The 19,940-nt window shown below is 37.5% G+C and overlaps 1 protein-coding gene across 3 annotated transcripts in view; it reads left to right on the top strand.

Annotated features, from left to right (window-relative positions):
* Positions 1 to 19,940, top strand: part of PCDH7 (protocadherin 7) — a 496,884-nt gene that overhangs the window by 229,793 nt on the left and 247,151 nt on the right. The window lies entirely within an intron of this gene.

The following is a 19,940-nucleotide window of genomic DNA, read 5'->3' as shown; positions in this document are numbered from 1 at the left end:
AATGTATTTCTTTTACTCATACCAATTTCTGTAGTGAAGATATACAAGTAGAGCTTGCTAAAGCAGGAGAAATTATGCCTGAGATTTTTATTTGAAATTTACCTTTGAATAATTAAGTCTATCATTGGAGCTTAGTATATCATCTATGACCCAAAGTGAAACTATTCCTGAGCTAACGTGTGTTAAATATTCCACATTGTTGGCTAGGTGAGTAGGTATGATCTCAGAGGCTGAGGACTGATCTTCCTCTTGATTAGCTACCCAGAATTTAAATGGCATTTTTCCTGATGGTTTTAAAGGCATGCTTATCTGTGTGTATGGTGCTGGGTGCTTATATGGATGGGAGCTTGTTGCAGATTTGAAGAACTGATTTTCTTTATTTTTTTGATAAGTTTCAAAATGAGTACAAGTATTTTTATATGACTTTCAATGTTGGGGAATATATAATTAAGGCAAGTATGCTTGAAATGATTGGGGCCAAACTATGTAAAATATATTTAAAATTCTGAAATAACAGTCATTCAGGCAGGATCAATTTAGGGGCATTTTTTTAAGTTCTGTGATTATTTTTGAATTATAAATTAGAATTTATTTGTAATTTTAAAATGCTTATTATTACTATAAAATGCATAATTAAGTGTTTATGTTTCAGATGCCAGTTGCATTAATAGAAAAGTCTTGTTACTCTTGGCATTATAGTAATATCTTGTTATTTAAAATAGTATTGTTCCCAGTTGCTGTACAAATTTATTAGATTTCAGTATCTTTAAAATAAGTAAAAAATAATGAGTAATTAGAATGGTTCTATGTCGAAGGCACATATCTGTTACTTTTAAGGAAACATACATATAACATGTAAAATTTTGAGCCAGTGAGCTTGTCCAGAAAATAATAAACTTACTGAGACATATTTCCAAAAGGAGGTGTTCAGTGATTCCTTGTAGCCACGTTTTAATTCCTGTCAATAGCAAGGACTATTATATAGAAACTGGTTTTCCTTGACTTTATGTGTGACTGACACTTTTGAAATCCAGAGTTTATATAACCATTTGTTACCTGCGAACTGTGATTTGTGCTGGTTCTGCACTATAGGCAATGACAGGAGGAGATGTGATGTGCTCTAGGTGATCTAAATGTAGCAGTTGACATTTGAGTAAGAGTTTTATTGGGTCTAAGTTTCAGACTACTCATCTAGCTGTAAAGTGCAATTGTATTGCTTGAATTCTGGTAATTTCTGCTTCAATATTAATGGATCATTCTGACATAAATAGCATTGGAATTGAAACCTGTCAAGTATTCATTTGTCACAATTAATTGGAATCCAGGTAATCTGCAGTGTTTTGCTTGGTTAGGTTTTAATCAGGATTTGTATTGGATTTTCATTTGGATTTTTCTCGAAAATACCATTTTGAATGCTGTCCTAGCTCTTAATTAGTATTACCTCAAATATTTACCTTCATTTTTTACCTATGACAAAGAACACATTCATGGAAACTATTTGGAATTAACTTTCGTTGCAGAAGTTAGCAGCGAGTTTCAGTGCAGGAGCAGACAACATTCCAATGCCATGGTGCAGACCGACTATCAGCTAGAGCATTAGTGACAAAAAGAACTTATTCGAGATATCACCATGGGAAACTGAATCCGAGGAAAATTTAAGTGAATAGTGGAATACAGTTACGTATTACAGAAGTCTTAATGTGCCTTCTGTCGTTTCGCAAAACCAGCAAAAATCCTTAAGAATTTGTCATGAAGTTTCCCATTATCACGAGTTTTGTAGCTCAGTTGACACTGATATCAAATGAAGAATGCCTTTTTGGATTTTTGCGAGGCTAAGAACGAAAAGGGTGCAAGAATAAACATAATTCCTTGTGACCTGCATCCAATAGTCTGCAATAAACACCTGTTTTCATAATTTAAGTTATAGGTTATGCATATCACCATGAGGCTCTGGGAAGTAATAATAATGATTATAACATGTGTTTTGTGTTATTAAAAATACCTTCATGAATTATACTTTTACTCTTGACAAAGGCCCACAAGGGGGATTTTGCTTTATTATCATCATCATAATGGTAATAATCTCAGGCTACTTCTTTGTTTAAGATTGAGAAATTGATCAATTCTTATTTCACCAAAGCAAATTTAATGGAATAAACTCTTTTATCATATGACGTTCATGGTCACAATTTGCATAAGGTTAAATATTTGATCATAAAAGTGGCAAAATAATTCGAGAGCTTAGAGGCTCCCTCTGGCCTCATATTCTCTCGATAAGCACCTGGAGGCTGAGAAGTGAATAGCCAAAGGAGGCCATGAGAACTTCTTGGAACAGCTGGTAGAAAAGGACCCCTTTCAGGAGGACCAGAAACACAGAAGACGGGGACCCCACGGAAAATTTAAGGAAGAACGCATGCAGGTTTGAAAGCAGCAACATCTTGAGGGAAAATATGGACCATGCAAGAGCTTGGCTTTCTCAAAATTATGAAGTAGTTTTTACACCTCTTTGACTATAGCTTATGGTCACTTTGGGTCTCCCTGTCTATATGCTGGCCCTTATCTTCATGCCGTATTTCACTTATTCTTTTCAAAGCCCCACCAGACCCATCTTTTCAAGGTCAGGGCATCCTTGGATATGTATGCTTTGATCACATATGGAAAGTCATAAGCTCAGATGCGAACAGCAATCCCTTTGGCCTCTGATCCCAGCTCAACATTGCCTATGTCAATTATGTCTTCTGAGTCTGCTTCTGCGCAAGATGAATTCACAAAGAGGTCTTGCCCAGATCCATTCATCTGGGATTCTCTGCTTACATCGATCTTTCTTCCATCTTGCTCTCCAAAAGAGATACCTGTGTGTCTGTTAGTAAGATAGTGAATACAATTTGAATATATGTCAATGTAGGCAGGGCAGAAGTTATCTCAACCCATGTAGCGTATGTGCACTCTATTAGTACATGATGCATTTGTTATCTACATCAAAGAGTAGACTGAGTCAAATGGTGGCATTTTGACCATGAGGGGCCATAGGTTGGTTGGCACCACCGCAGGCCAGTGTGGGAGAGAGTTTTTGAGCCTCACTCAGATAGGTTGTGCAGCAAACAACCATCCATAGATTTGAAATGACCCTCAAAGCATGAATTATAGTTAGAGAGCTCGCCATGCAATAAGCACAGTTTCTTTCCTGCTTGACAACGTGGACGTCGGCCAAATTAAGTGAACATAGTTTCCTTTAGGCAATCTTTTATTAATAGGAAAACATAGAAATAGATCAAAATAGGAAATTAAGCAGTGAAGGGGCTCTTAAGCTTGTAATGAAACCAGCGGTTTGGCCACTCCAAATTCCTAATTAACTTTATGCTTTGTCAAAATTTTCACATCTTCACAACATGTTTTATTTTATACATTAAAAAATGCCCCCCACTTTTGGACTTCCTTGCATTGCCGGACATATAAAAGATAGGTTCAATTGTAAGATATGTTGTCCTCATCCAGAATCCTTCATCTTCTCATTTCGCATGTGTCAAACAGGAAAATGGCTTAGAGTTCATTCTCCTTGAGAGTTAAAACCCACAGAGCCATCCAACACGATCTCATTTTGTATCTGCCATGGATTTTTTTACATTGCTTTCAGAAATAAGTTACAGAGAATTTCAGATGTCATTGGGAGTGACTCGCCATTTTATTGTTATTATGGTTGATGTTAATAAAAATGGAGACTAAACTCATATTTTCTGTATAGGGAATAAAAGAATTCCTCTTCAATTTCCTCCCAACTTTTAGCAGGCTCTTGAGCGATTGCTACCATCCAGGTGTCTGGGACTCGTGCTTATTTCTCTTAAGTGGAGTGATGTAGGGAAGTGGTCTTTTTCATCTTTTCAAAGATCCTCGGGCATAATACTTCAAAAACAAATGCATCACATGTCTTATTCCTAGATGACGAGATGAGAATACCTCGCTAAGATTCATCTTAAGACTCCTACATTTCACTGAATTATTCTAGCTGCCAGTGTCTGAGGCCACATCTTCTGCTTTGCAGCCACCTCGAAGTGGCTCTTCGTCCCCAATGTATCATAAGAAGTCCTCGTAGTCCACTTGGGGGATGTTGTGTTCATTCTTAGCTCTCACAGTGATTCCACAGAGCATATGATTACCGAGACAGCGTGGAACTGGGCCTTGGCTCACTGCAGGGTGTACTACACAGCTGTCCACTTGTCAGAGAAGCCCCGCCATCGGGAAGATTTTGAAGGAGACATCGTCCTTGAGCAGACTCTCAAATGTTACAGATGAAGTGTAGTGATGCAAAAAACGAGCTTTGCAATCTAAGGACAGGAGTTTGAAGAGTTTTCCCCCATATCTTTTTGGACCTCTCGTCTCTCCTCTTCAATTAAAAGAGCATAAGATGATGGAAGAAACTAGGTGAGGTTGCACCAGATAATTTATCAGTAAATTATAAAAGCAGAAACAGCTTCATTAGACAAATTGATTAATTATTTGCTACAATTGTTTAAACAGTATTGATGAAACTTATTGTTATTACCCATTTCAGTAGATGTGGCAAAGCACTATGGTCGAGTCACGAGTGTGTCACAAAATGTCAACTCTCGCTTCTGCACTCAGCAGTCAGAACCATGCATGCTCTTTCCAGCCGGTTCCCATTTCTCCTTTTATTAGGAAAACCTAAGGGTGGCACTCAAGGGAAATATTTTCAAACATACTAATGATATACTGTGGGAGGAAGAAGTCTTCTGTCTCCTGGAATCAGATTAGCCAATCTCATGGTGTGTTTTCCATTCACGGTAGAGAGAGATCTTATTGTTTTCCTGCATTCTTTTAAAAAGAAATCTTCTTTTAACTCTTCTGGCATTTTATGTTCAGTGTTGCAGCGACCTTCAGGTCTGTCTTTGCCTTTGAAATCACTCAACTCTTCCTGATGGCAGATAAAAATCAGTGGAAAACGTGTAGAATCATTATGCTTCTTGGCCTCCCACCCACTTGGATTTTTAAGTCTCGATATATGAAGACCAACATTGATAAACCGTGTAGTGGACATGATCATCCTTATCCTTACTTGGTCCTGTACATTTAGATCAATGGGCTGATCTGTGGTGCCTCTATAGGAGGGAATGAGCATCATCAAAGCTCGGTGAGCTGTGGGGTGGGTGTGTGGCCTGCAGACAAGCAGAGCCGTTGATTCTCTAGTTTCAGTATAGTTATTGGATTATGCATGTTGTGTTTTTAAAAAACTTTATTTACAATAGCATACTCATATTCTGGAGTATTTGGAGGGCATGTGAGACTGTTTTAACCTCTGTTTCCTCTTATTTGTGTGTGTTTGTGTGTGTGTGTATATATATATAAGATTTCAGTAACATCATATATATATGTTACTGAAATTTTTGCAATCAACGTTAATCGTCTTCTATGTGATAAATCTCTAAAGTGTAGTTAGGGCTCTTAACTCAGAGGTTGGTCCACTTAGCAAGAAACTGCTTCATTTCAATATTCTCCTTCTAGGTAAAACCCTCTTCTTTGTGGCTTCTTCTGTTGCAGGTGTTTTTGTCGGTGACGCGGTGTCTTGCTAAGAGGAAATGAAAAGAACCAGAAAGAAGCAGAACGCTTCCTTTCATGTCACTTGTTCATGGGGCCATTGTGTTCACAGCGTCAGTGTTGTGCTCATCCACTTTAATTCGACAAATATGCCCTGAAAATAAAATGTGAACAAGGTTCTCTGAGGAATTTAAATAAATAAGAATTCCTGCCTTCAAGGGGAGAATTCTTATACTGTGAAGATACAATGTGATTACAGTAAAGGCATTGTTATAGAAAAAAGAAGAAACTCATTAGAAAATGCAGCCTGCTATGAAGAGGAGAGGGAGGAAAATCATATGGATGAGACTATTATCAATGTGCTTATCAATATTGTACAAGGGAAGGACCTTCTATTTTATTTGCTTAATACCCTCTCTCTTTTCCTACCAATGTTTGAAATTGGTATATATATGAATTGGCATGTGCTTTCTTTGTTTTGCTGTAAATTTTATATTTATGTGTATGTATGTGTGTGTGTGCTGAACAACTTAGTAAAAAATACTCCAGCATTTAAACGAATGAAATGAGCAGATGATGCCGAATCAGGTTTAAAATATGATGGAGGAGTTATATTTTTCTTTTCTCTTGCTGCTTATAAATATGGCTAAGGATATATGTTATTAAAATAAGGCCTTTCAGACTTAGTAATAAGCCTGTAGATAATCATTTTGAATCATTCTTACTACCTTTCAGAAAAGTAGTTCTATTTCTTGAATTAAATAGAGTGTTAGATTAGATCTGATTAGATTAGTTTAGATTCAGTTTATTTTTTGATAAAATAATTGGTTTCTGTAAGGTTGATTGAACAATTTTTATTTTATTTTTTTGCTATTACAAGTTTCAAGCTAGCTCAGAAGAATTTGTCATTTGTCTTTTTTCTTTAAGCTTTATTTATTTTCTATCTGAAATATATAAAGTAGGTTGCTATGTTTTTAATGAGTGTTATCAATTTATGCAAAAGAGTTTTAGCATTTTTCTCATTCTTATTAATATGCCTTCTATAACTGCTCAACAATGAGTTTTATAAGTTTTGTAGAATAACAAAATTCAGAAATGTTCAGATTTAATACTTTCTCAAAAATAGCCTTTGGCTGCTAAAATATAAGCATATATGATTGATTTTGTAAGAGGAAAAGTCAAAATGTCTTGGTTCTAAGGGCCAGTTCAGAGAAATTCAGGTTTTTATTCAAATAATATGTGTTTAAAAAGCCAGTGTGGTCAGCGAATGGCTGCAAACAGTTTCTTGCAGTAAGATACTTGTCTTCGCTTCATCCCTTCAGCACTAAGGTCCATTCAGACAGTGGCTCCCAAAGGAATCTGCAGGGTTACTTACAGTCCAGGCAGTGAGTCCAGGTCAGAGGGAGAGGGTACCTGTGTTTAGGGAGCCTCCAATGGGAGGATTCTCGATAAATTTTTGCTTAGGAAAATAGCTGATCACAGGGACTGTAAAATTTTTAAAATTTCTTTACAAACTGAAAACTGCATTGTAAGAAAAAGTTCAGGAAATATGGATCAAGGACTTAGTTTCTACCATGACAATGTGCTTCCCTTTGAAGGGACTGTGCTCTGGGTATTTCACTGGGAAACCTTACCCAAACCACCCTACTGACCGTGAGTGCTGGCCTCTCCATACTGATTTTTGTTTATGAAGCCCACAACAATAGTTAAAAGGAACAGAATTTAAAAATGTAAACCGGTGAACACAGAATTTCTTCAGGGAAGGATTGGAGAGGTGGCAAACCTCCCACAGAAGTGTATGGACCCAGATGGAGGAGAGGTCAAAATAGAATGGCTTCACATTTTGATATTTTTATTTAGAAAAACATTCTCTGATCTGGTCACCAAGGTTTTAAACTTAATTTTCAATATGTCCATGAAATCTGCAGTACTCATTAGTGATAAAAATTGCACGAGATAAAGAAGAAAAAGAAAGCAGAACTATACCCATCTTTTTAATAACCTTCTACTCATTCATTTCTATTTTAAAATGTGTTGTCTGTGATTTTATTTCTGCCCAGAAATTCTCATTAGCCACATCGACGAGGTAATTAGAGACTCTTCCAGAATCTGACAGAAATGTGCCTCCTGAGGTTCAGTCCTCCGGTGCACAGTGCCCTCGGTTGAATTGTGCACTGTTTCTACTCCGTGCCAGGCTACATTTGACCCACCTGGCACTTGCAGCCAAAGGTCATCGCAGCCATAGCTGGGATGTTATACAATGGACAGGGAATTTAGAGTATTATAGGAATTCATTGGCTTCAGTTCAAAATTGATCGGTTGGATTTTATCCAAAAGTAAATAGAGATACTCAGGCTGGTCGTGCACAATACTCTGCTGTAAGGTCGTCTTGGCAGGGTGCATTAAAGGGACCTCACAACCTTCATTCTGAACCGCAGAATCAAAATTCATCATTACAACGGAAGTATTTGCTCCATGGTTAGAGACCCCATATTCAAAACTTCAGGCATTGACCATTTGTGGAGAGGAAGACTTGACCAAATGGCAAAGTGGCTGGAGGTCGCTCATGGTTAGAATCGGAGACGTGCAGCAGCATCTCAATCCAGAATCTCCTTCTTTGAGGAACGCCTAACTCTAGAGGGCGGCTCCCTCTCTGCATTCTCTCTGTTCCTGACATTCAGGATTTCAATGGGAATTGCTTACCATGGTTTCATTTGCTTTGAGCTTTGGGACCTCAAAGTCTAGGATAGGATGTCTTTTCCCCAAATTTGTGCCTAACTAATAACAGTTGTTGAGCATTTAGATCACAGAGTACCAAACTTATTTTTTCCACATCCCCCCTTTTCAGGAAAAAATAAATTACTCAGCTCCACTCTGGCCATTCAAAGCTTTGTACTGTACCTCGTCATTCAGGATAAAGTGTAGCCATCTGTTTGTTGTAGCCTCTGGATCATTCCAGTGCCCCCTGTGGGATGGTATTGCCCACTTTGGAAAATACTGATTTGGATAATGCAAATTTTTGAAAGATTCACAAGTGTACAGAATCTATTCTCTACCTCCTAGGAGTCTTGATCTTGTTATCTAGAGAAAGTCTTGGGAGAAAGAAGACATTAGGTACAAGTGCAGATGGAAGAAGCACTGTATGAAGACAGTTAGTACTTGGAGAGTCAGAGAAGGATATGAATTGCGGATATCGAAAAACGTTAACCAAGCCTTGAAGGATGTTTGTAAATGCAGACTTGATAATGAGCCATAAGGATTAGATAAAGGTGTAGAAAGAGTGATATTCAGAAAGAGCAACTTTCTAACTACAGTTAGAGAGTTTCCAGGTGAGTTTGCTTAAAATGTACGAGTATTGGAATTAATGTACCTTTGTAAAATACAATTAATATCTACTGGGCTGTGGGAATGTAGCTGTGAAATTTGGGAGTAAAGATACTTAGCAGAAATGTAGCTGCAGGAGTCATTTATAAACTAGTCATGGTAACTCCTTAGGACTAGACCAGAAGACTCCAACCATGCATAGAGAAAGAGAGAAAAGATCAAACCCTAAATCGATTCTTAAGGACTATGGAGATTCAAGGAAATGATGAAAACACTAAGTTCAGAGATGAAGACTGACTGATATTTACAACTAAGCAATGGCAAACGCAACAAGTAGGGAGCCTATGCCTAGGTAAGTGAGAAGTACAAGATGGGAAAGTAGGGTTAGCAAATGTCGGGTGCTGCAGGGATGGAGCTGAAGTAAACAGATCAAGCTGAACTTGACCAATAATAGACCTGAGAGAGCCAGGTGGGCATTAAAAAAATATCTCTCCCCCTCTCTTTACAATATAATCTCCTTGAGGCCAAGATGATCATTTTGTTTACTGATCCGGAAGCATCTGCAATAATCCTTGCACTTATGTGCCCACAGAGAGGGGAGGAAATAAAGAAATTAGTTGCAGGGGCCTTATGTTTCTGATACAAATTCAATAAATGTGAGATAAGTGAGAAAACGGGTGACGAGCAAAGAAATATAATATAATTGATCATTTTTCTTAGGCCACTAAGTCTTACATGGTATCATTATCACAGTTCACATTTTTAATAAATACCTGTTCTGTGACTTGGAAGCGTTTCTAAAGGTAGTACCACGGCACATCTGTGTAAGAGATTTTAGTGAAGATTACCCAGCAGATCTGTTTTCTATTCAACAATTTATAATTTTTCGTGTTAGCTCTTTGATGGCAATCCCTATAATGTAATAACCTTTATGCCTAAATTTCCATTTTCCCTTCTTTCTTTCTTGACCTTTCTAAACTATGTCCTTGTGTAATTGCTGATTATTCTAAAGTGTGTCCCAATTGCCTAGTGTTATTATTCTCCTTAGAGACCTGTGCCATAATGGGTTGCACATTGATCTTCTACCCACAAGATTGGGAGTTCAATCCCACCAGCTGCTCCCAAAGAGAAAGAAGAGGCTTTCTGCTCTTGTAGATTTATAGCCTTAGACACCTCCGTAGGTAGTTCTACTCTGTCCTTTAAGGTCACTCTCAGATGGCAGTGCGTTTGGTTTTTAAGTATAGACTTATCAATTATTTGGCTGGAAATTGAGCTGCAGTATTGAGTTCATTTTCACACTAGCAGCCATGTACACAGCCATCAAGTCAATTCTGACCCCTAGTGTCCCTACCTGGGGTTCTTACCTTCCACAGGGTTTCCAAGACAATGCATCTTTACAAGCGCAGATGGCATCTTTCCCCCTAATGGTTTCTATGCGTCTTACACTTGCTTCATTCTCCTTTCTTCTGGACAGGAAGGCAGATCTGTTTTAGACAGCTCTTTGGGAGATCTTAGTAGCTACTAAAGACAGAGCATTGTCTTGGTTGACTGTATTGTGCCAATTGACCTTGGAATCCACTAAGACTGTGGCTCTGAGCCTCTAGAGCAGTGCTTCTCAACCTGTGGGTCGTGACTTTGGGGGTCGAACGACCCTTTCACAGGGGTCGCCTAAGACTATATTTCCAATAATCTTAGGAACTGAGGCACCGCTCCTCTATCCGTCTTCAGGTGGGCACACCCACATGCGTTACCAAACAATGCTTCTTTTCATGTAAGCTTATTAAAAGAGTGTTCCATAAAATGTTTACTCTTTTTTCTTTCTTTTCTTATTAACAAATTTCACACAGCAAAATATCTTTAAAGTTAAATCATGTTATAACATGTTATATTTTTATGTGTATAGCATTCCATTGTCTGTGTGTGTGTGTGTATATATATATATATATATATATATATATATATATATAGAGAGAGAGAGAGAGAGAGAGAGAGAGAGAGAGAGAGAGAGAGAGAGAGGATTGTTTATCCATTTTTCCATTGTTAGGCATTTGGGTTATTTCCATTACTTGACATAGGTCCTGGAGAAATAAGAGTAATATAGTAAAGTTTGCTCTTTTTCATGAGTGATATAATGATCTTTTTTAAAAATAGGATTTTATTTCTCAGCTAGCTTGTATATTTTATACTAGGTCATCATTGTTCAATCACCCTCATTTTTTCAATTGAAATGTAAAATAGTGCCTAATTGGTGATATCCAATAATTGATAACACTGTTTCTGGTTGTGATAAAAAATGCGTATTGTGCCTGTAGGCTTCCCAATATTATAATGGTGATATCAATTGTTAGTAATGATATGCAAACATATATGCCTCACAACACAAAATAATAAAAATGGAATTTTCATGTCAAATAAATTTAAATTGCATAATACACGAGTTATTCCATTCCAGTCTATTGTTTATGTGCATAGCACCACAGAAACACAATGACAATGAGACAGTTTGCCACAGTTAGCACCCTTTTGAAGGGAAGACATATCTCCAAATGTATTCTGTGCAAAAATTTACTAATAATTATCTGGCAAGAAAACATCTCTTTTGATACTGTTTTCATCTCAGGAACAACAGCCATCGATGTCATATAATTTTATTCTTCTATCTCTATGTTCATTGTTGATTAGTTGGCATTGTGAATAGTGATATATTGATAAAACTTGTTTTCTAGACTAAGATAATCTAACCAATTGCTACATAATATTTCTTAATTAAAAGTTGGAAATGCAGAACAGAATCTCAAATAATCATGGAATACAGATTTTCTGTAGTCACGAAGGCTGGATCAACTCCTGAAACTATTGCCCTTTATACTTAGAACACAAATAAAATCCCCTTCAATCTTCTTAAAACTAAACAAGGAGGGTAAATTTATATATATTTATATAAAATACCTGCTCATAGTGCCTCTGTAGTACATGGTAGAACTACCCCCTGTGAATTTCTGAGACTGTAACTCTTTAAAGAAGTAGAAAACCCTGACTTTTCCCCAAGAAGCCACTGAACTAGCCACCTGACAGTTAAAAGCCCAATATGAAGATGCTAGAGGAACCAGGAAAGCAAGGTGTGTGTTAATGGGGGAGGAACAACTGAGAAGAGTGCATGAAAATGGTTGCACAACTCTAAAAATATAATTTGTGTAGCTAGAAGAACATGATCAATATCACTGAATTGTGCATGTGCAAACAGTTGGGTGGGTTTCTATTTCACTATATATTCTCAGTCATAATTCAATAAAAGAGTAAGTGAGCACACTAGTATGAATTATCTGCCTTGAAAACTATACTTTTTTTGAAGACCTATCTGCACGGGATTGAGGAGACAAAAGCAGCTTCAGAGATTTGGCAGGGACCTCAGACATTGGTGAGCAAATGGGGGCGAGAAGGGTTGTACCACTTTAAGACTGTATTCTTTGGCCCTGAATTGTACATGTAGAAACTGCTGGGTTAGTGCATGTTTTGCTGTGTATACGCTCACATATGTGTATGTGTGTGTGTATATATATATATTTATATATATATATCACCTTTATTTAATCACCCATAAATTTACCAAATATGCCAAAGGTCTCTCGAAATACCCATTTCTTGGCTTCTTGTGTGCTCTTTTAGTTGTTGCTGCACAATTGCATCGTGTCGGCTTGGCTTTGTACTCCCATTAATAATTACAGTCTCAGAAACAAACTCACAGAGTGTCACTATCAGTCAGCATTGACTTGATGGCAATGAGTTGGGTTTTTTTTGTTTTGTTTAGATGGTATTGGAAATTATTTCCCAGATCCAAAGAACACAGCATCATTAGGGCTTCAGAATAGAAAAGAACCAAGAATGAGGACTAAATCGCAACATTATTTTAAGATCCTGATGATAAACTAACTTATCAGGTTATTAAATTTAGAACTAGATCATAGCCCATGTATGAAAATTGAAAGTGCCTCAAAAAAGTCCATGGAGAAGAAAATATTGACTTTTGATTCTGTGTTTCCGTGAATATTTTGAAGCCTTCTCATAGAATCACTCTTGCCTTTACTCTAAGGTGATATCTTTCATTTCAAGGGAAATCATTGTACCTTTCAAAATCAGCATGGAATAAGAAGAGGATCTTCACCAGATTCCAGGAAATCCAGTGAGGCGTGCTGATGCAAACTCATCCCCTATTGAGACCATCTGCTGAAAGCCAAATTGCTTTGGTTCCCAATGATCTAGTGCCTCGTGGTGCTGGCTGTTGATTGTAATCCTCTATAACTTTTGTTTTTGTTTACCCTTCTCTTTCTGGCCATATTTTAAGGAGTGTTCCCTATTCATATATATATATATGAATATATATGTCACTCTCAACATGTAACTTTGAACTTGCTTGTATAGCCAGACTCTGTTGTCGTCCTGGGTCCTGGTCCAGTTTGTAAGTTGTCTTGGCCTTATCTCAGCCTTCATCAGACATTCTTCAGTTTTGCTCTTTACCTGCTATTCCTCTTGTATGCAACGTGTCTAACATTTGAAACTGTACCAATGAGAAGCATTGCCAAACATATATATATATATAGTGTTTAAAATAATTATTTTTATGACCAATATTTTAAGTGTAAATTTTACCAATAATAAACCAGACCAGAAATGTAGACCAATATTTGATGATAAATGCATACCAAAACTGGGCATGGGGGGCCCAATCCTTACTTTACCCTAAATTTTATCAAAGGTAAAGTTAACCATACATCATTTTTTAAAGGTCATTGAAAGCAATGTCGTCACTCAGGACTATGTTTTATAAGCCCATCCCCCACTTCAAATTACTGTCTACTCAATGTGATAAATTGCATTCAGCCTTTAATAGTTCCTTGAGAATTCAATTTTGAGGAGCACCTCGAGTTTCCTGGACAACATTGTTTCATTTCTCTCTTCAAGCATAATGAAGATCTAAAACCTACTTCTTGCTTAGTTCAGCCCTGGACTGATTTATCCTCTTTTGTGAAATCAAGCCCTCATATTTTTCTTTTGTAGCCTGTGTCTGCATTTTCTCCATGTCCCCAGCATCAAGTGGCTATTAAATTGGTTTTATCAATTGTCCACAGGTTGAGAGGTCCCATTTGTATGTTTCTGAAACAACCATATTTTATTTCAAAGTACAAAGTACAGGACATTACACTAGATTGTTGAGCTTCTTGTATTTTTTTAAGTTATTGAAAATATCAAGGGAAAGGCATTATTCTTCTTAATACTGATGAAAAATCCTGAGTCTCTGACAGGCATTTCATTTCTGAGGCAGAAGGAGAGCCCTGCCCACAGATTGCGTCTTCCTTGTTTTACATCATTTATTTATTTCCTTGATTCTAACAACCTCGTTTCTTGGCCTTCTTCAATGCACAGTTTCTTCCTTATATTTATGCATTTGCGGGAATAGATAATAAGTGTTTGTTCTAACAAATAATTACATTTTCAGCCAAAAGCAATTATATTTGAGTCGTTCTTGACTACCAAATTTCTCTATTCTTTTTTAGGATACCTTCTGGAAGAATATATGCTATAATTTTCAATTTAAGAAGACTTCCTTGAAGCAATTTTCGTTCTGTTCTGTGGTACTATGGGATCTGATACGTACATTTGCCAGGATTTGGGATCAGAAACCTTGGACTCTTGTTGAAGAGTCATGTTCTCGCGATGAGAACCTGGGTCAGTGCATGTACAGATGTTCTCTCTCACATGTCGAACAGACAGTGGTGTAGTGGGTTGTTCATTTGGCTGCTAACCACAAGGTCAGCAGTTTAAAATCACCAGCCTGCTCCATCAGAGAAAAAGGATGCTTTACAAGCCCATAAAGAATTATATTCTTAGAAGAGCCATTCTACTCATAGGGAAGCTATGAGTAGGCTTTGACTCAATGGCAGTGAGTTTGACTTGAGTCTTTTTACCTACTAAAGGGGTAAATGGACAATTGTGTTGTTATTGTTAAGTGCCATTGAGTTGGTTCCCACCCATATCTACCTTATGCGCAACAGAAGGAAACGCTGTCAGGTCCTGCCCCATCTTCACACTGCTTCCATCCTTGAGCCCATTGTTGCAGCCACTGTGTGAATACATCTCCTTGATGGTCTTCCTCTTTTTTTTTCCTTCCCCTCCACTTTACGGGCAGGATGTCCCTTTCCAGGGGTTGGTCTCTCCTGATGCCGTGGCCAAAGTGTACAAGATGGAATCTCTCCATCCTTTCCTTTCACAACACTGGGTCTGCTCATCTTTTGGGACACGTGTGTTGATACTTTTGGCAGTTGGTGGTACTTTCAATATTCTTTGCCAGCACAATTCAAACACATCAAGTTTCCTTGGGTCTTCCTCATTCAAAGTCTAACTTTCACGTGCATATTAGGCAATCGAAAAATGCATGATTGGGTAGGCGATCCTTAGTCCTCAAAGTAACACCTCTGCTTTTTAAACCTTACAAGTGGTATTTTGCAGCAGATTTACCTAGGGCAGCCTGTCTTGAAATCTTGACCGCGGCTTTCATGAGAATTGACTGTGGATACAAGCAAGACAAAATCCTTGACAACTTCAATCTTCTCTCTGTTTATTATGATGTTACCTATTGGTCCAATTGTGAGGATCTGGGTCTTCTTTACACTGAGTTGTCATCCACACTGAAGGCTGCAGCTCTTGATCTTCATCAGCTAGTGCCTCACATTCTTCTTACTTTCAGCAACCACGGTTGTGTCAGCTGTATATGACAGCTTGTTCATAACCATCCTCCAATCCCGATGTCACATTCTTCTTCATATTGTCTAGTTTCTCTGATGGTTGGATGAGCATACAGATTGAATAAGTATAGTGAGGGACTAAAGCCCTGACACACAATTTAGATCGTTATTGTGAAGTACCATTGAGTTGGTTCCCACCCATGGCTGCTTTATGTACAACAGAAGGAAACACCATCAGGTCCTGCCCCATCTTCGCAATTGTTCCTGTACCTCTTATTGTAGCCACGAAGTCAGCACATTTCCTTGATGGTCTTTCTCTCTTTTTCTGCCCCTGATTTTAAATCATGTTCTCTTCGCACAACTGTTACTGATCCTTGAACAAGCTGTGCATCAGCACAATGCAGCTGCTCTGGAATTCCCATTCTTCCCAAGGCTGTCCAGTTTGTTGTGATCCACACAGTCGAATGCCTTTTCAGTTATATATGTTTGTATGCTGACAAATATGGATATATGGACAATTTTACATGATTACAGATTTTAAGTCCTTAACTTTTGATATACTTAAATCAAAAGACTATTATTTTGTTCAATTTTATAGATATTTTAAGAAATCATCCTGGCCCTAATATTTGCAATGGTCAGCAAAATCATTAAATGCGTGTCTATTTTCTTACCTGTAAAACTGTTCAATGGCTTCATATTCAGCCATAAAGTTTCTGGTTGGCATCTTTTGAGTTCCCTGTTGGTTTTTATGTCTCTAAGCTAATGACACATACATCATTATACTCTGAGTATGTTCCAACATATATAACAAATAAAATTCTGTGAAAATCACAATGAATATATTAATAATTCCACATTTTGTTGTGTACCAGCTAAATGGCTTTAGACTTTTAATAGCCCTGCGTGTAGTTTTCCTAGATTTATTGTTAAGGGGTACTAGATGATGAAAACCAGTAAGTCACAGAGATACTCATCAAAGTATTATTAAAAATTATTCAGTGCCTAAGAGGCAGAGATTATTCTCAAACATTTGTTGGAAAAATGCAAGCCTTATGAAGATTATTCCGAATCAAAGTATGGATAGAGTCTGCCAATTAGGCATCAATTCACATCAGTTATTCACATGTCCATTTAAGCCATTCATTAAACCAAACACATTTATAAATGCAGAAATTGACTTTTATGGCATATTCGAGATCATTTTCAGAGCACAGGGCAAAACATCCCAATTACAGTACAATTGAAGCATAAATGATTATAAAGGAACCAGGACATTAAGAAGTGTCCTTAAACCAGAGACAGAAGAATTTGTCTTATTTATTTATTCCTCACACTCCACATATATACATTAAAAGAGAGAAACATCCAGAAAGAGAACATATCATGAACTGTGTCATCTAGCTGTGAATAATATATTCTAGTGTGATGAAATAATACCCATTTTACAGTAAGTTTTAAAAATAGTAAGGAATAATTAGAATATTAGCACTTACCTGTGGATTCTACATATCCATTTGCCTTGTCGAATCTCTCTGAAGATAATATGTAACACAATCTACACATTATTATTAAACCCAGAGAAGGTGAATGGTGTTGTAACACCTGATAACACCAAGTACTTAGCGTATGACAACGGTTATTTATTATTCTTACCTTGTAGCTAGCGTGCCCAGGAATTACAGGTACGTTCTCGCATTCAGAGTTTTTGAAAACCAATGGTAAACACGAGCCCAATTGAGTAAAATAAAGCATTTTAAGCAAGAAAGGTGGAATTTTCCTTTGATAATTACCGATAATACCCGGATTATGAACAAGGCTTGTTCTCATGTTTGTCACTAAATTGAGTATGTGCATAAATTGGACAATTGTTATGAAAGTCAGTCAATGTTTACCTGGAAGGTTAAAATTAATGTTGCTTTGAAGGAGCTAGGATTCCCATGGAGGAGCTGTATGGGTTTGTGTCCCCAACACTACAGATTTTAGCCACCCCAGGTCCCCTCAGTGCGCTCTTTTATCAAGGGCACAAAGGGAAGGCCTTTTCATTTATGTGAGTCATACAATATTCTCTTTTGTTCTGTGTAAAGCAATATTTTATTTCATTACCAAGAACTGTCAAAAATGTGGATGACTAGATTCCTAAGTAAACAATCAAGTATACAAAACTCATGAAAAGGCTAATAACCACCCACCACTAACCACCCATCCCCCAGAATAACATTATAATCCAATCAAAATCACGCAGTGCCTAAAGAAATACTGGATCGACAGAGTAGGATAAAAACCAATACGGACGCCTGAATTCACTGTTAAAATTAATGACCGTGTCCTGATGATTGTACTCCATTGTTAATTTTAAATGCATAAACAGATACACAAGCACATTCTCTGCTGCATTCTGCAAAGTAGGAAAGGTGCTTAACTCCATGGGATGGACACGTGAGAGAATCCAGCCTTAGCGTAGCATTCTGGAGTCTGTCCCATGACTCTCAAAGATTGCGGAAACAAAGCAGCGCAGAAACAAACCATTCAGTAAAGCAAGCACCAAAAAGATCTTTAAACAGTGTACTTAAAATTTTAACATTGCTTCAGTAATGAGGTAAATTAAAAAAAATCAAACTAAATATGTAAACTCAGAAATTTTTATTCTACATTTTTATTTCCTGAGAACAGATATAGAAAACTACTTCCATGCTTATGTTGCTATCTTAACTAATTTAAAATATAATTTTATAATGTATGATTAGAGTATAAAATACCTTAGATATTTCAAAACTTTGAAAATATATACATATTTTTTCCACTTCAACATGAGCCCCCTCCTCACCCTTGTCGTTAGGTGCAGCAGAGTCAGTGACCCTACTGACAACTGAAAAAACACTGCCCAGTTCTGCACTACCTAGGACAGCGGTTCTCAACCTGTGAGTCGTGACCCCTTTGCGGGTCCAACAACCCTTTCACAGGGGTCACCCGATTCATAGCAGTAGCAAAATTACAGTGATGAAGGAGCAACAAAAATTACAGTGATGAAGGAGCAACAAAAATCATTTTCTGGTTGGGGGGGAGGGTCACCACAACATGAGAAACTGTATTAAAGGGTTGGCAGATTAAGAAGGTTGAGACCCACTGCTCTAGGGCATATTTTAGTATGCTTACCAGTTGATCTGCGTTATTGAACATGCTTGGACTTGCTTATGAACAGGAGGCTCCCTGAAATAGGTTTGTTGCTGTTGCTAGGTGCCTTGAAGTTTCTTAGGTCTCGTAGCTCCCATGTGTCTAAGACAACAGAACACTTCCTGGTCCTGAATAATCTTCCCGAGCTTCGCCATGTTTCAGCCTGTTGTTGCCACGACTGTGGCAGTCCATCACCTTGAACATGGCCCCCTGTTTTCACCAGCCACGACCAAGCAGGAAGTCCGTCTTCTCGTCCTTCCTGACATGTGGAAAATATGGGAGTGCACATATCACCGTTCTGGGTTCTAAGGAGCATTCATACTGGATTTTCCCAGCCACGAAGTGACTTTTCTTCTGGCTGTCTAGGGCACAATGCATAGTCTCTGCCAACCGTACAACTCAAGCACATCAAGTGTGCTCCAGTCCTCCTTACTCGTTCAGGCTTTTACATACATATGAGGCAATGGAAGAGACTATGGTTTGTATCAGGTTGAATTTAGTCTCCAAGGTGACATCTTTGCTCTTGAATTTCAAGGATTTTTTTTTCAGCAGCAGCAGCAAATTGGCTTAAGGCAATCACATACTTTGATGTCTTAACTGCTGCATCCATGGATATTGATTGTGCATTCAAGTAAAATGAAGTCTTTGTTAACTTCAATATTTCCCAATTACCAAGATACTTCGATGGTGCATATTTTGTTGTTTGCTTTCTGTGGAGGGGTAAGCGCACTGCAGCCTGCAGGCTCTGGTGTGCGACAGGAAAGGCTCAGGTTCTGTTCATTTATGGCAAACAGCTTTCCATCCTCTGTGTGGCTCAAGTTGTCCATCTTCATATAACCCAGTTTCTCAGGTTATTTGCTCGGTGTGCAGATTAAATTGGGATGGTGACAATAAATAGTAGAGGAAAAGATATGATAAGGATTAAACTGAAAATAATTTTGAAATCTCTGACACATAAAAGTTAAAAGGATAGAAATATGACCAGCCAAGAACAATATTCAAATTCTCTTATTCTCACAGTTTATCATTCTTTCAAACTATTTTTAAGTACTTACATTTTTACATATTTTTGGTCGTTGGGAGGAGATATATTTAATACACATGGATTGACAAATCAATTGGATCTAGCATTTAGAATATTTAGAATTTTTT

Source organism: Tenrec ecaudatus, chromosome 3, assembly GCF_050624435.1.
Source record: "Tenrec ecaudatus isolate mTenEca1 chromosome 3, mTenEca1.hap1, whole genome shotgun sequence".
In the NCBI taxonomy this organism is placed as follows: domain Eukaryota; kingdom Metazoa; phylum Chordata; class Mammalia; order Afrosoricida; family Tenrecidae; genus Tenrec; species Tenrec ecaudatus.
This window is presented reverse-complemented; position numbering and strand designations above follow the sequence as displayed.